Here is a 12,002-nt window from a genome sequence, read left to right as displayed (position 1 = left end):
CACTTCAATGAAGCATTTGTTGAATCTTTTAGTTAAAGACTTTTGGAAGATACGGTCTCTGTATCGTCGGAAGAAGTGAACCAACTTCCGAGTTATAAGGTCTTGGCTCGCTGAATCGGGTAGAGCTAAGGGGTTTCAGTTTGCAGACATGAAGCCTGGAGCCACAGTGATGTTAGCTTGAGCGTATTCGGAGGTCTGAACATGTTCGGGGTTTTGGTAACAGTGGGAGCACGCGGTGTGTTCTAGGTTTGTTTCCAAAGGGACGTTGAGTTCGGAAGACTGGGAAATCCGAATGTGAAAATCTCTCCTGGTATAGTCTGCTGATTTTTTGGAGAGTGATTATCCTCTGGAAGTCTTTGGAGCCGGTAGTGTGAGTAAGTGAGGGCCGGTTAAGATTGAGGATGAGCCATGGCGGGTTTTGTCATGGCTGGGTCTGTGATGACCGGATTGGAGCTCTCGGGAGCTTCAATGGGCCTTTCAGGTAACTGATGGGAAGGGGCGCTGCAACTGGTGTGGATTGGTAGAAATCTTAGTTTGTTCCTAGAGAACTGGAGGCTTGGAGAACTTCTTTTGTTGAAGTTTTAGCTTGTTCTTGGAACTGGAGGCTTGGTTGATTTCTATTACTGAAGATTACTAGAGTTACTGGATGAATGAGATTGTTATATTTACTTGGATGGCAGGCTGGAATTTATCGCAAGGCCTTCAAGTGGGAGATTGTTGGGTTATGAAGGCCTTTGGGCCGGTTTTATTAGAAGGCCCGGTTTTGGCTCCTAATTATGTTTAACCCTAATCTTGTTTATTATATATATCCCATCATGTAATTGTAATCTTGGTTCTGAGCTAATAAGAAAACCTAGTTGCAGCCCGTGGACGTAGGTCCCCTCGCGGGGACCGAACCACGTTAAATTCTTGTGTCGTTTATATTTTCGTTTATGTGTGTTTATCGTTGTGCATGTGTGTGCTGTTTCGCTTCCGCGCGCCGCTTTGTTCCTAACACATACAATCTAGAAACCCAGAAAGAAACATACAACCGGAAATACAAGGCAATTCTATTCATTACCAATTCTAAATTCGCATCAAATTCGGGTTTACGTTGACTAAGGCATGATCTTGATTTAGTTACAAAATATCAACATAGAAATTCGGACAGCATCATCTGGGTTTCAGTTAAGTCAGGTATTGTTTACTCAGGTTTTGGGTCGGTTTTAGTAATTGATTACTGTTGAAAACAGCACCCCTAATACAGTGAATGCGTACATACCACCAAGAGTTATAATGCAATTTTACTCGGTGAAGCCTTTATTGTATTAGGGGTTTTGTTTTAAACCGTAATCGATTACTGAAACAACCCGACCCGAACTCAATTACCGAACCCAACCCAAAGCCACCCGAAACCTGTATAAACAACAGCCAACAAGTTACCCGAAGCAACCTGAACACCGATTAAACATATAAAACGGATACCATTCGGTTAATGAATGGTTGGGTTATTAAATTGGGGAAAAGTTGTAAAATAAAAAAAAAAAATAGGGTTGTTGAATTCATCAGCTACCAATTATCAGAATATATACAAGTAATTAAGAATAAATCCGGTTGAGATTGAATGCAAAACCATTATCAAGTCAAATTAAGATAAATGGTTTTGGCCTAAATACACTCAAAGCTGACAGATGTTTAAAGCAGCAGGCATATGAAATTGAAAATGAAAAGGATGATGATGATGATGTACCGATTGTGTCAAGGAGAATAAGCAGCTGATTATTATTAAAATTAATCAAACGCATTTCCATCGGAGGAGTTGAGGGGTTAGAAGCAGAGACTATGTCCGGCGAGACGGTTAAATTGGTCGTGGAAGCCAAAACTCGTTTCAAGCACGGCCCGCAGCCATCTCTAGAAAAAAAGGTTATTGGGCCGGCCCTAAGAGCATTCTCATCCCGTCCGTACGGCCTTGGCTTCGAACCAAAAATTACACTAAACGTCACTTTATTTTCTTTATTTATTTTAAATAAATAATATTTTTTATACCTTTTATCATTACCTTTTCTCTTTTTTTTACTCTCAACCAATTTCAAAATATATTAAAAAATTATAGGTGATGAACAGTAACTTTTCAAATATACAGAAAAATCACTACTTTTTCTAAAATATAAAAACTCTTCACTCACAGCACCCTGAATCACTCTCTAATTTATAAAAACACCCCTCACATAACATAAGGGGTTGGATGAGAATGCTCTAATATATCATACTCATATAATATAAACGAGCATCACCTCATTTGGCCCGTATAAACATTATGGTGCGTATCATGTGTTATTACAACACGTCATACAAGCTCATAGTTACCAACTTTTGCCTTTCATACAGTTGTATGACCATACAGCCCATATGGCACGTTAGTGTGTGTGGGTACTACGTCAATATTGTTATTTAGCTTTGTCCAACTTAATTTTTCTAAAGTTTTGACTAAGAATTGTAATACGCTCTAAATATCGTCGTCATTTTGTTAAGGACTAAGTAGAGTATCTTGGTATCTTTATAAAGAAGTTGATCTGTCTCATTTACTTTGGGAAATATTGAAGATTAATGTACTAAATACCAAAGATAAAGACCTGTGTGAAAGATACGAAGAATGACGAAGTTATTTATGTATGTACTTATTAAGGATATTGGTATATTGTTTCGATTTGATTGGTCGTGTCCTTAGGTATCTTTGTAATTGTGTATCTTTTGCATAATTGTCGCCTGGTTTGGTTAGTTGGATAGTGAAGAGGTATGTACCCGCCTCAACACCGAGCAAGGCTGGTCAACCCACAAGATAAAGACATTATAAAGGCACAAAGCCAAAACCTATGCGCATGGCGCATACAAAACATGCTCAGACATCATATGCTCGCGCATCACATATGCGCGTGGCGCATCAACGCGCGGCGCATATCACATACTCTTGCATATCACATATGCTCGCGCGTCACATATGCGCGCGGCGCACCAGCGCGCGGCGCATATCACACCTGCGCATGAAATATCTGCGCGTGAGAATAAAGAGAAGACCTCGCGCATCCTCAGGATGGGCGCATATCACACGTGCACATAATCAACCTCGTCCTTATCCAAATCAGGATTAGGGCAACCTTGATTGTGCATGTCAGACAACCTTCCAGAAGGCATCTTTTTAAGGAGTAAGAATATGCTGATGTTGACAGCTGCCAAATGAAAGGTCGACAACTCAGCATGACACATGTGTTACCACGTGATTACAACCAACGAGAAAGCGCCAGGTGTCCCAGAGGACACGTGGCGCAGTGCGATTGGAGGAGGCCAACGAGGTTGAGCCCAACCAGTGGAAAACCTAGCACTATAAATACAGCATCAACTCCACTTTGATGACACATTCATACTCAATCATTGACAGTTACAAGCAGTGATATCACATTCAATCATATTGAATTATATTCACTCACAGTCAGTTACATACAAACACACAGTCATACAATCAAGAGTATTCAGCTATTAAGCAATACTCCTGAGATTCCCTTACTAACACATTATTATCTTCTCCACATTATACTGATTCTCACGCCGGAGGGTTACCCCAAAGAGGACCCCTCTGTCCCTTTCTGAGGGGTAAGTAACGGCGCTGTTCATTTTGTAGGTGGAAGAACACGGATCCAGAGGAACCATCGGTGAAACAGTATAATCACACCCGAGGAAAGTAGATCTGCTACCAGTGAGTAGATCCACGTTTCTTCATTGGCGCCATCCACTGTTAAGTTCGGCAATCAGATCTTATCAGATCTACATAAAAAAATTCAATCACCATGGTTTCTGGCGTTCGTAACGTTGATCAAGCTCTGGAGGATATTGAACGTGAGGGTGTTAACGACGGACAGTAGGTTCTGAGGGTTCCGCGTGATTCTACGCGAACCACCAGCAACCGTCCCTTCGTCACAACCCCTCACGGCCAGACTGAAACTCCTCCAGACGATCTCACGTTACAAAATATGGCCGGCGCGAAACTGAAAGGACCAATGGGTCCAGAAGAAGAAGCAAATGATCCGAATGAATGGCTCATAAATGAGCAGCGGCGTCTGATGGAAAAGTACACTGAAATGGTCAAACAGAAGAAGCTAGCCGACCAAACACAAAGGCAAGCGATTGATAAGCAGCCTACAAAAAGGCCGCGCGCGCCGGAAGAAGGACATTCTGTTCACACTGCACACACTGAGTTCAGTGACGAAGAAGTGCATAGCATGAGGAAGACGCGGGATACTCATGCAGGAGGCTCACAGCTCCGCGCGCCTGTGAACATGGCGCCTGGAGCCAGAGCCGATCTGGATCTGCACATGCCGTACAGCCCACCAGTCAGAGGGCAAGTGGACGTAACCACACCCTACAGACCAGCCATCTTGGTGAAACACTCAAAGTTTACTGCGCGCATCGCGCAGGCTCCCATCCAGCACAAGACCAAGATGCCAAGTGGTCTGGGCAAATATGATGGCACAACAGATCCAGATGACTTTTTGCAAGGTTTCTATAACACGGGAAACCTAGAGAGCTGGACGATGCCAACATGGTGTCATATGTTTGCTCGCTGCCTCACGGGCGCAGCGCGGGTATGGTTCGAGAGCTTGCCGACAGGGCAAATTGATGGGTTCGAGGAACTATTAGAAAAGTTCCAAGCCCACTTCGTACAGCAGCGCAGGCACACGCGCGATCCTGATGACATCATGCACTGCATACGCAGGAATGATGAAACGATTGAAGATTACATCACTCGTTTCAATCAGGAGTCCCTGGCAATCGGGGGTATAACTGAGCAACTCCTGCGCGTGGCCTTTATACAAGGCGCGCGCAGTGATCAATTACGACGAGCTCTCGTAAGCAAAGATGGTATGCCCACCACGTGGGCCAAGTTGATGGAGGCATCGCGAGTTTTCGCGAGAAATGAGAAACATATTGCCCAAGATAGGGCAAGAGAAAGAGCGCATCAGGCTGAATCACCGCGCAGCAAAGAGAAGAGGGCCAAACAGAACTCTGTATGGTCCAGGTTGCAGCCAACAAGTTTTTCTTCCGCAGAAAAACAAGCGCAACCAAGCTCACCCCAGCCCCAAAAAGATGTTCGTAATCGCGGGGAGGGTGACAAGAGGGAGGGCGGCAGAGATCCTAGCAGACCTCTGCCAAGAATATGGACTCCCCTCACTAAAACACCTTCACAGGTGTTAAGTACTGAGAATGTCCAATTCAAGCCCCCCAAGCAACTACACTACAAGGGACCGCAAAACAGTGGCAAATATTGTGAATTTCACAGGTCCCCGAGCCACAACACCGATGCATGCCATCATTTAAAGGATGCGATCGAGAAGGATGTAAAGTCAGGCAGGCTGGCTCACTTGGTGAAAAACCAAAGAATAGAAGATGAGCAACCGGAATGAGCCTCTGCTAGCAAGAAATACAAAAGAATCTGTGTGGCTGAAGGGGGACGACAAGGGCAGACGTCAAAAAAGAGAAGCGCGCAAATCCACGGGGATTGGCGCGAGCAGCAAGTCATCTTCCCAAGAATCAGGGGAGGCCCTTCAATAAGCAGTCCTCTCGTCATCACCACACACATTGCTCATTACGAAGTGTCAAAAGTCCTGGTGGACACTGGAAGCGAATCTGACATTATGTATGAGCAATGTTTCAGAAAGTTAGACCCGGCAGACCAAGCGCGGCTCGAAATTGTGAACGCACCAATCTGTGGTGTTTCAAATGAAATAATCCATCCCCTAGGCCAGATTCAGTTTGAACTAACTATGGGGAATGATGAGCACAAGCGAGCCGAAGTTGTCAACTTCTTGGTCTTGCCCACCACGTCATGCCACAATATGATCCTGGGTAGGGGAACGATTGCCCAATTTAATGCTGTACCGTCGCCAGCGCACGGCGCATTGGGGTTCCCTACACCAACAGGCGTAACATTTGTTTACCGCGATCATTTGTGCGCAGTGACAAGTACTCCGCGGGAAGGGAGAATGAAACTTCCAATGGCGGACAATGCGCCAGAGAAGTGGATTCTAAACCCAAAATTCCCCGAGCAAACGGTCACAATTGGCGCTACCATTTCAGACGAAACGAGATTGAGAATGAAAAGGTTGCTCACAAAATACATGTCGGTCTTCGCGTGGCAACACTCCGATATGACTGGGGTCCCGCGAGACTTGGCGCAACATTCTCTTAACACGTTCAAGTCGGTGGAGCCAATTGCTCAGAAAAAGAGAATCATGGGGGATGAAAAGGCGAAGGCCATGAATGAGCAAGTTGAGGACCTGTTGCGCGCAAACATCATCCGCCCGATCCGATACCAGACGTGGGTAGCCAATCCTGTGATGGTAAAGAAAAGCAACGGGTCATGGAGGATGTGTATTGACTTCAAGGACCTCAACAAAGCATGTCCGAAAGACTGTTACCCCCTCCCAAACATCGACGCAAAGGTGGACTCCGTGGCGCCATTCAAGCTCAAGTGTTTCCTGGATGCCTACAAAGGCTATCACCAGATTCAAATGGCACCACAAGACGAAGACAAGACGGCCTTCAGGACCGACAAGGGTGTTTTTTGTTACACAAAAATGCCCTTTGGTTTAAAGAATGCGGGCGCCACCTATCAGAGACTTATGGATTCCGTTTTCAGTGAACAAATCGGAAGAAATCTAGAAGTCTACGTTGATGATTTGGTGATCAAGAGCAGGGAGGAGAGACAAATGCTCAAAGACGTCGAGGAAACTCTTCAGCGCCTAACGGAAGTTAACATGAAGCTCAACCCGAGCAAATGTACTTTCGGTGCGGAAGAGGGGAAATTTCTTGGTGTAATGGTCACTAAGGATGGTTTCAAGGTGAACCCTGAAAAGGTGGAAGCCATCCTTGACATGCCATCACCATCCACCATGAAAGAGGTTCAGAAGCTGAATGGTAGATTGGTGTCAATCAACAGGTTCCTAGCGAACCACGCCAGCAAATCTACTCCATTCGTTAACACTTTGAGGAACTGCTTGAAGAAGAGCCAATTCAAGTGGACGCCTGAGGCTGAGCAAGCTTTCACTGAGATAAAAGAATGTCTCATAAAGCTGCCCGCGCTCACAGCTCCACTTCCTGGCGAAACCCTTACATTGTACCTGTCAGCTGGAGACCGCGCCATCGGCGCAGTATTATTGGTGGATCGCAAGGGGATCCAAACGCCAATATACTATGTGAGTCGGGTGCTCACAGACCCTGAGACGCGCTATTCCATCATGGAAAAATTAGTTCTGTCACTAACACACGCGTCGCGCAAGCTACATAGATACTTCAATGGTCATCCTATTGAAGTTCTGACTGGTTACAACATCCAGCAAGTCTTGCGACGCCCCGCGCTCTCCGGTAGGCTGACAAAGTGGGCGCTGGAATTAGGTGAGCACACGATCACCTATAAGCCCCGTCCAGCAATAAAGGGTCAAGTTTTAGCGGATTTCATCACGGAAATCCCAGAGGGAAAGATCGAAGAAGCTCAGCGCGAGGTAGACCCTCCGCGAGCAAATGATGAAGAAGATGTTTGGAGGCTATTCACTGATGGGGCCTCCAACAACGAAGGGTCCGGCGCAGGCCTCAAACTGGTGGACCCTGATAATCATGAATATACTTATGCTATTAGGTTGGACTTCAAGAGTACCAACAATGAGGCTGAGTATGAAGCCCTGCTGGCTGGTCTGCGCATCGCGCGCAAGTTTGGGGTTAAAAGGCTAGAGGCGCATGTTGATTCTTACTTGGTAGCTGCTCAGGTCAACGGCCTATATGACGCCAAGGAGAACACAATGCCTCTATATCTAGAACAGGCAAAAAAGCTCGTTGAGCAGTTTGACTTCTTCAGAATCATACACATCTCGCGCAGCGAAAACAAGTCCGCTGACGCGTTGAGTAAAATGGCATCAACTAATTTTGATCACTTTGGCAAAGATGTCAGGGTGGAAGTAATGAGCAACCCGTCAGTGCAAACGCAATCGGTCCTTGTAATTCATACAACCCCTTCATCCTGGATAACTCCAATAATGGAATTCCTGAAGGAGGGGAAGTTACCGGACGATCGCGCACAGGCGAGAAAGATAAGACACAAGGCGCAGAACTATGAACTACTTGATGGTACAGTATATCGGCGCTCTTATCTTGGACCGCTCATGAAATGCCTGGATGCTGAAGAAGCAAGCTATGTGATTAGGGAGATTCATGAAGGAATCTGCGGAATACACGCTGGTCCGCGCATGGTGGTCGCCAAGGCAATGAGCTCAGGCTACTATTGGCCAGGCATGTACTTGGATGCGCTAAAAGAAATCCAAAAATGCAAGGCATGTCAGAGCCACGCGCCAAACACCATGCGACCAAAGAACAACTTGATTCCAGTGACCTCCGCATGGCCTTTCCACAAATGGGCCATTGATATTGTGGGGCCCCTGCCGCAAGCGCAAGGGCGAGTGAAATTTTTGGTAGTGGCGATATATTATTTCACAAAATGGGTTGAGGCCAAGCCACTAGCAAGAATCACGGCTGAGGCGATGAAGCAATTTATCTGGAGCCACATCATTTGCCGTTTTGGCCTTCCTATGGAAATTGTGAGCGACAATGGCAAACAATTCACTGACAGGAAGATATCCAGCTGGCTCAAAGAATTGCAAATCAACCAAATCTTCACTTCGGTCTACCACCCTCAAGGGAATGGCCAAGTGGAGCGCGCGAACCAAAGTTTGTTAAATGGGCTTAAGAAAAGGTTGGAGGGGGAATCCCATTCTTGGGTCGAAGAGTTACCTAATGTCCTGTGGGCGCACAGGACATTAAGCAAAACTAACAACGGCGAATCCCCTTTCAGCCTAACCTATGGGACAGAGGCTATGATCCCAGCAGAAATTGGATGCCCATCCCATAGGGTACTCATGATGAGCAAGACTGATAACGAGCGCGAAAGAAGATTGGACCTCAACTTGCTTGAAGGGCGCAGAGAAGCAGCTATCATCAATGAAGCCAAATACAAGAAAAAGCTGGAAAAATATTATAATCAGCGCGTTGAAGAATGCCACTTCAAGAAAAATGATTTTGTCCTTCGAAACAATGAAGCTAGCCGCGCGATACCCCCAGGAAAAATGTCCCCCAATTGGGAGGGACCTTATCAAATTTCAGAAGATTTGGGGAAAGGCGCGTACACTTTAAAAGATTTGAATGGAAAAAAGATACCGCGCGCATGGAACGCGACACAACTTAGAAAATGCTTCATGTAAAAGTTCAAATATGTAATCAAGGCTTTTAAGCCATCATGAATGATGATTCGCGCTATCTTTCAATATTTGTTCTATTACCTTTGCATACATGTTTCACACTTCCTTTATTAATTTGGAGCAATATGACAACACTATATTGACTTCAAAAAGCAAAATAAAACGAAGTAAAACATACATGCGCGAGCCTTAGCTCAAACGCGTTAACGAGTCTTAACTCTAAAACGTCAGGGTCTTAGCCCAAATTTACGAGCCTTAGCTCAAACACGTTAATGAGTCTTGACTCTAAAAACGTCAGGGCCTTAGCCCAAAACAAAGAGCCTTAGCTCAAAACACTCAAAAACATCCATCTTACATCCCGCGCAACCTGATCATAAAAATCCTTAAACACAACTAAGGCAAAGTACATGCCAAATCATAGTTGTTAAGGTCTCAGGTCGAGGTCGCGCGCGGAATCATAGTGGATATCTGAGTAACACACGCTGACATGTAATGGCTAAAACTCATACTTCCATGTAAAAACCGCGCGACTGCGACGCGCGAAAAAGGAATTGTGAAAAGTTATCGCGCATGTCAGCATAAACAAGATACTGCGAAACCACTTACAAAATAGGACTATGGTTAAGTGAATACCTTCCTTACAACCTTGTTCTTATTTTAACGTGCAAGCATATCTTATATCTATACAAGCAAACATAAAGAGATGAATGGAAATGCGCAAGATGTGAAAAAGAGAACAAATTTCATTCCATAGCAGTGAAATTTACAAGTATGATGAATTACAAATTACAAGTATAAAAAAAAAATATAAAATTTGATGAAGGGCTTCTCAAGTCTCCACGTCGACGTCAGCCGCTTCATCACCCTCATTATCTCCTGCAGCATCTGGCGCGGCCTGCTCCTCATCTCCGAACTGACCATAGTCAAGTTCTTCCTCCTCATTGGAGTCTTCTATCACAACGGTGTCAGGAGCAGATTCTTTCGCCGCGCCAGAGCCGCTGGCAGGGGCAACATCCCCCGCGCCACCATCATCGCCACCAGCCCTCTCGCATTCATCGAGCAACTTCTTTAGCGCGCCGAGGTCGGGCTGGTCAGCAAGCGCAGCTATCTGCAAATCATTAGAAAAATATTGAGTACAAAACACTTGGAAAAATTAGTCAAGTAAAACTCATTAAGGTCAAGGTACCTGCACAAGGATGGGGATGGGAGTATTCATATACTTTTCCCCCACCGCGGCCATGTCCGCGCAGGCCGCGTCGCTCTTGTAAGGGTACTCGGATGGGTTCTTCTTCAACATGCCATATTCATACCCATCCGTAAACCCTTCAGCTCGGCCCACCAAGCGCGCGGCGGCATTGCAGTCCATCACAAGGGCCTGAAACTCGGCGGAATATTTCATCGCCAAAGCGCAGCGAGTCATGCCCTGTGACACCAGCCATTGGCGATCCTGCGCGAGGCCAGCAACAGACGTCTCGAGGGCAGGAACCTGGGAGTTTAATAACTCAACAGTTTCCTTAGTCTTTTTTAGCTCCTCCTTATCAGACGCTGCTGCCGCCAAAATTTTTTCTTTCTCCGCCTGCGCAGCACCAAGTGCTTCCTGGCTGGACGCCGCCGTCGCCAAGGCCTCATCTCTATCGGCCTGCGCGGCCGCCAACTCCCTCTTCAGGCGCGCAACCTCGCTCTCCAGTGATGATTTCTCAGTGATACTCTGGACGATAGCTTGGTCACGCGCCTCAGCCTGCTGTTCCAAGACACGCACTCTCCGCGCGTACTTGGCAACTTCGGCCTCCGCCACCTGCTGCTTCTCCCGCGCAGCTTGGAGCTCATGCCCGCGCTTAATATAGGCGGTGTTGGCACTTGCTCGGTTTTCGCTGAGCTCCGCCTGGAGTTTCTCAGCTCGTGCGCGAGCATCAGAAAGGTTCCAGGCGGCCACCTTAGCCTCTCGCTGGGCTTCCACAAGAGCATCGCGTACTTTAATATAATCACGACGAAGCTCTTGGGAAGCAGCAAAGAAAGCCGACCCAGCGAAAACATGGTCGTTCAGCAAGTCCGCGCGGGTGCGCTCCTCCTGATACCTCCTTTCAGTAGGAGGCACGGCATGAGCCCAGAAGTCCTCGCATACGCCCATGGATTGAAAGGAACTGTCTTCATTAATATTCCATCTCGGGCGGCAAACGTGGTCACCTTCCTGCAAAACACAAGAAATGTTCTAAGTCATAAAACATACTTATATGGAGGTACGCGCAGCGGAGCAACAAATCAAAACATACCTGCGGGGATGAAGCAGAAAAGTCAGCGCCAGCCCCACCAGAAGTCTGCGCTGCGAACTCTCGTGGCATCGCAGGGCTGGCGCGGTCTCCTAAGGAGTCTTCAGCTTGAGCCCCCTCATCCTCCTCATCTTCTTCAATAGGCCTCTTCTCCTGCGACCTGGAGGGCTCCAAACCAGTCTCGCGGGGAGGGCTGCGTGTAGGAGGAGGCGAGGGAGGTCTCGACGCCGCCAGTTCGGCGCGCAATACGGTTTCCTGCTCCTTGGTAATCCCAATAAGGGGAGACTCAGCACTAGCAGGAGCAGGAACAGAACCAGCGGCGCCGGCAACGGCGCCAGGAGTGTCACCAGCAACTTGTGCGCCAGCTACAACTCCTATGAACAAATCAACAAGGAAAAATGGTTTATGACTGAATCCAAAAGAAAAAATTCAGAAGACAAATGTGCAAAACATACCTTGG

Source organism: Bidens hawaiensis, unplaced genomic scaffold, assembly GCF_021521415.1.
Source record: "Bidens hawaiensis isolate Kalapana, Puna unplaced genomic scaffold, B.hawaiensis_p1.1 tig00025765_1, whole genome shotgun sequence".
Classification (NCBI taxonomy): domain Eukaryota; kingdom Viridiplantae; phylum Streptophyta; class Magnoliopsida; order Asterales; family Asteraceae; genus Bidens; species Bidens hawaiensis.
The sequence above is the reverse complement of the archived record's forward strand: the minus strand, read 5'-3'. Positions refer to the sequence as shown.